Here is a 6,568-nt window from a genome sequence, read left to right as displayed (position 1 = left end):
AGTTGCAAAATCACCAAACAATCCACCTCTTACCTTATCAACTCCTAACCATGCAACCCGATAAGAAACATCTATACTATGTTGCTTCTTCAACTTTTTTTTAACTTCAATAGGATGAGTCAACGGATTATCACTAATATCATTATGTTCAATATCAGACACAAGTCTAGAACCAACCATTTTACTACAAGATCTACGAGCAACAACCCCACAAGTATGCACATTATCTAACTTCATAATAGAAAAAATACCAAAATTCATCAATATCCTTCCATGCACAAACCATTTACAACTCGTAGACGACTTTATCATACATTCAGCAGTTACTCTTGTTACATCGTTCTTCAAATAATTCACTGCAAAACCACACTCAACTGCATACTTAGCCAATGCAATACGGAACGCCGGCACTCCACCTTGAAATTCTTGACCAACACTGTGTATAATCCCCTTCCAACTAGCAGACAACAAAACTCTCTATAGTTCTAGATAAAAACTAGGCAACAAACCACCAAAATCATCACAATCGTTAACCAAAGAACTCTCACAAATTACAGAATCAATCCTAGAAGAATTATCATCAATCTCCATAATTCTCCTATCACCTACAACAACATCAACAACATGAGAACCACTACAACCTACCATTGACATCATATTCCCCAAATCATCATCGCATTCAACAACACAATTAGAATATCCAGGAATAGAGAAAAACAAACAAAAGTTACCAACACTCAACTCCTTGAACTTCACAGATATTTTCTCAACAACTTCATGATAACTACATCCCTTACTAATCTTAATAGCAGCACAAGACTTATTGTATTTGCACATTAACATGAAACACCCCTCCATACTACAAAATCACAAACCAGGAAACAATTGTTCACAGATTTCAAACTGCAAAATTATACAGTTACAACATATCAGTATCAAAACTTCAGAATTCATAATTCCAAACTACAACTTCAAAACACATTACACTATACAACAAACGAAATCAACAAAATCAAAATCATTGCACTATATCACATACAAAAATCACAAAATAAGTATCAAACAAACAAAGTTTATTAGAAAACAAAGAACTATAACAACATTGCCAAACATAAACCAGAGATCACGCAAATTTGCTTATCTATATATATACATACATATATGTATCGACAGATAGAGACAGAGTGAGACACACACACACACACACACACACACACACACAGAGCGTACACAGAGATTCAGATCGCACAACCAGATCTTCCTCACAACACAACGAGATCGACCTCACAGCACAAAGAGATCGGCATCACGAAGAGAAATTGAGATCGCAAACAACCTCGCATAGGCAAATATTTGATTTTTTACGTATATATATATATATATATATATCGAATCAAAGAGTAATACAGTCATTTAAAAAATAAAAAATAAAAAACGGGACCTCCGGGGACAAAACTTAAAAAACTGTAGACCTATTAGTCTATTAAAAATAAAATGAGATTAGAAGAAAAATACATCCCCTACATAGGACTACATAATAATTTTCTTTTTTTTTTACTGTCAAAATGGGCCAAAGTAAAAGATAGTAAGCCCTGTTTAGTTAGTCCAACGGACTTCACGCGTCTCTCTCAGCCCAATGAACACGTTCATTTCCCCTAGACTTACCTGGATCCAACCCGAAATGCATCTAAAACTCAAACAAACCACGTCGTCTTGTGCGTCAATTGAGATTGCTATTTGATTCCCTTATTTTCAAATTTTAAACCCAAGTTGCTGACCACCAATCTCAGTACAACAGTCATTGTTACAGATTGGTTACACCTGGGATTTTCCTTTGCTATTAAAGAAACAAAAAAAAAAATTTATATACTATATTTAAAAGTCATTTATAACCTTTAGATTCAGATGAAGAAAAATTTCAACTATATTGATTTGTAATAATTAAAATGGATTAAAAAACCAAAGTAATTTTTATTGTCATTGATCTTATTTATCCTGCAATTATTACTCATTTGATGCCAATTTTTGCCACATGGTGGTGGTGCTAAATACTTGTGCGTAGGGGTGAGCATGGACCGGATTGGTCCGGATTTGGAGAAAATCAAGACCAATCCGTTATCTACGGTTCCTGAAAAATTAAAACCAATCCAATCCGTTTACATTGTGAAACCAATCCGAACCAATCCGTTGAAACACGGATTGGATCGGTTTAGGACCACGGATTTAAATAATTAAATAACCAAAAAAATATAGACATTACATTTTCATTTGAGTGATAAACCTGTAAACAATATAATCTGAGTAATAAACCTATAAACAATATTATATAAGTAAACATCCTATTTGAAAACCTGCAAACAATATTATATAAGTAAACATCCATTCCACTAGCATTTCCATTCCAATAGCAACTCCATTCTTGTAAACCTGTAAACAATACAAGTAAAAACATCCATTCCAAGTAAACAACACCCATTCCATTATAAACTGGAGCAAACATCCTCCATTCTAAGCAAACATCATCCATTCCAAGCAAACACACATCAACAATAGTAGTAGACATTACATCAACAATAGTAATAAGCATTTAGGTATTGTTTGCAGGTATATCATGTCTATCATTGTCTAAAAACTAACAGCAGATCCTAAAAATAAGCATTTAGGTGCAGCATGAAATTAAAAAGGAAACTCCAAGTATACAGCATATGTTTGAAATTTTATTGATTAGGTATTTAGGGAAACAACAAAAGAAAGACAGTGAACCTTTTTGTCACTATTGTCACTACTCTTTCAGTTAAAGTGTTCCATAAACACTGATTTGTGCATCAATGGTTACAAACAACAGAAAATAGAAATACAAAACAGAGATGAAATCAGAAAAGGAAAAAAAAAAACAGAAAATAGAAATACAAACAGAAAAAAAAAACAATCGATCTAAAAACATAATAAAAATAAAAACATAATGAAAACATAAAACATAATAAAAAATAAAAATAAAAACAGAAAAAAAAAATCTCCTACTTACATTTACCGAATCCATTGTAGATGACATGAACAATTGATCTAATCTGCGATGGATGATCTGGGAACCCATTTCAGAGTGTTAGAGATTAAACCTATTTCAGATTGTTAGAGAGAGAGAGAGAGAGAAAGAGAGGAGCTCACCGAAAGAGGAAGACAACAGCTATAGCTATCGATCTAATCTGAGATGGATGATCTGGGAACAAATAAACAAAAATAGTCACCGATCCCAGAGAGAGAGAGATGAGAGATGAGAACACCGAGAGAGAAAGAGAGAGCTCACCGACAGAGAAAGACGAGCAGCAGCACACCAATCTGATCTGAGATGGATGAGAGTGTGAGAGAGAACTCAGTCTAAGATGGGAAAGAGAAGAGAGAGAGACACCATCGATATACTGACCTGAGATGAGAGTGAGAGGCGTGAATGAGTGAGGTGAGGCTGCTAGATTAGGTTTACACTTTAGTTTTTATATCATATAAGAAATTATATGGTGTGGGAAGGTATATAGTATAAAAATATAAATTATTTCTAGATGGTCCGGATCGATTCCAATCCGGAACCGTAGGGTTCAAGCCGGAACCGATCCGTGGCCTACGGATTTTGAAATTTTCAATTCGGAACCGAACCACGGATTGAAAAAATCAATCCAAACCTATTGGATTGGACTGGACCGGATCGGATTACGGATTTTACGAATTCCTTGCTCAGCCCTACTTGTGCGTATGATTCCAATTACCACTAGAGCTCATTAAGATTTGGTAGTATGATTCCTACTAAGTTATTATTTGCCTCATATTTTATTTTTTTTTCAATTATGTCTTATTAATTATGGTCAAATTCGATTATGGTCTGTCGATTGAAATCATAAACTATTTTCAAAAAATAATCTTGATCACATTTGTTTTTATTATTATTATTTCTATCGACAGACATGTTAACGTAGCATGACAAATGTGTTAAGGATGTGGTTTGATGACATGTTAAATAGATGGCTAGAAAGTTAGCAATTACAGTAATTTTAAAGTTAGTTCTTGAGATCAAGGAGTTAAGATCAAATTAAGTACCAAATCTGCAAAATAGTCCTTATCAAACATGGAATATAGATAATATTAAGGAAATCATGGACATGTTAAGGAAATTGTGGGTTTAGATTATCTCTTTTTCTCATGTATCTGAGTCTATAAATAGGCCAAGAGAAATACAAAGAGAAAAAAATCATCATCAACCACTCACAAATTACATAATCATTTTATCATCTAAATTTATTTAATGTGCAATGATGGTTAAGGATATCTGTATAGAGATAATGGAACATAAAATATATAAATGTGAGATAAAATAATATTCATATATGTAATTGCGAACATATTTGCATTTATAGTTACGAATATTTTGTCTCACATTTATATATTCTATACTCTGTTTCTATGCACATAACTCAAATTAATATTTTTCTCTGTTTGAATTTAGACAACCTTAGTCAAGTTCAAATTCTTTGAATTAAACTTGAGTCCGGGCTTGGATAATATCCAAGTGTAGAAAAATCTCTCTATATTTTGAGTTTAGTACAAACAGTTCTTTTAACCTGTCCCGAGTTGTAGCCCTAGGGATGTTATGAAATTGGTTTGTAATGGGTACTGTTATTACATGACCATTTGCGTCTCAATTCTTGGATTATTAACTTTTTTAGGTGGAAAACCTGTTTGATGACAATGAGAACTAATCAGAAAATGATAAAGAGTGGTCAGCAGACTCGAAAATGACAATTAAGTTTAAAATACTGACTATAAAAATTATTGAAATTATGGGGATGACATTTGGCCTGTGCCGTTTGTATCGTATCATTAGGTCACCTTTGTTGCTAATTCTATTTCTTTTCATTTTATGTGTAAGTTTGTAATGTTATTGAAGCTCTTCAAAGTAGTCATTTGGTTGACATTTGACCATAAGATAAGGTACTGCGGACAATTCTCAGCTTCCAAACAAGGAAAAGAAAATATGCTTGTGCTTTGCGTTCATCGATGATCTCTCTAATGTTTGTCTAAGCTGTTCTTCAAGATTGCTTCATGTTGGTCACCTGCTCATCGGTTTTTGATTAATTGCTAAAATTACTCTTGTTTGATAATATTTACAATTTATTATTATTATTATTTTCTTGATAAAAGAAATAACAAAAAAATAAAACATGATTGATATGTACGTATGTTAAAAACTTGTTTTGAAAAATAAGTGAAAAAGAATTACTAAAAATTAATAATTCCGACTGAAGGTGGTATTGAAAGATATTTTCAAATGACTATATGCAGTTAGTGGTTGCCAGAGATGGCTCCCAATTAGAAATGGGGACCGAAGGTCTTCAGTGATAGTGGTCGAAAGAACTAGTTGGTGGCAGCTGAGGTGGAGAAAAGCCAAATGTAGTGGTGGTGATGGACGGTGTGAAATAAAATTTAACATTTTCTATGTTCTAAGGTCTGTGAGACATATACATGTGAGATACTCTCACTTTAATAACTAATTTTTGGGGTTGAGTTTTACTTAAAACTGTACAACATGTCGTGGGACTTCCCTTCCCATGCTGCTAGTCGAAGAGAGAAAAGAATGCAAATTTGTATTCAAAACTAGTTTAAATAAATTTTTTGTTACAAAAATTTATTAAATTTTGAAAATAATTTATTATTTTGGAAATGAAAATAGACACCAAATGAGTTTTTGTTTATAATTTTTTAAATTTTATAAACATAAATAAAAAATTGGGAAATTCTATAATATACACTTTGAAAATGAATGTATCATATGTCTAGTTACAACTTTTTGTGATTTTTAATTATGATTTATTGTGATATTATTAACTTAAATATGACTTATTGTGGTTGTTATTTAATTAAGAATAAATGAATATTTGGTTATGACACAAGTGACATTTGGTTATGACTCATTATAGTTTTGGTCATAACTCATTGTAAAGTTAGTTATAACTTAATTATGATATATTGTGATTGTTATTTTAATTATAACCAAAAAAGTCATTGGTTATTTCTTATTAAAATCTTTTCAGTTATAATCGAAAACAAAATAAGGGAGCTGCTAATTCACTTTACTCTAAATACACTCATTTCTTTGTCTTTAATATACATAGAAAAAGTGTATTCGGAGTAAAATAGAGTGAGAATAGTAATTGTGTATGATAAAGACAAAGAATGGAGTGTATTTGGAGTAAAGTGGAATAGGCATAATGGCTCTCCAAAATAATATCAAAATTACGTATTATCATAACTGAGACCGTTTTCAATCTAGACTCGTATCTTTTATCAAATTTAAATTTAATAAAAATGTGGTGAAAACAGTATTCGAATCGCTTCACCAAATTGATATCAAATGAAGGGAGCTATATTTTGTTTATCAAATAAAGGACACGTTTAACTTTTCATTAAATCTCGCAGGTGACCAGCCAGAAGATCGAGTGGACGACCAAATTGGGGGAAGATTTGATGAAAATTTACACAAGTCTGGACGACTGGTTAGATGACTGACCAGATTTGATGAAAT

Source organism: Camellia sinensis, chromosome 13 (genome assembly GCF_055761805.1).
Source record: "Camellia sinensis isolate YWXY chromosome 13, ASM5576180v1, whole genome shotgun sequence".
NCBI classification, from domain to species: Eukaryota; Viridiplantae; Streptophyta; class Magnoliopsida; order Ericales; family Theaceae; genus Camellia; species Camellia sinensis.
This window is presented reverse-complemented; position numbering follows the sequence as displayed.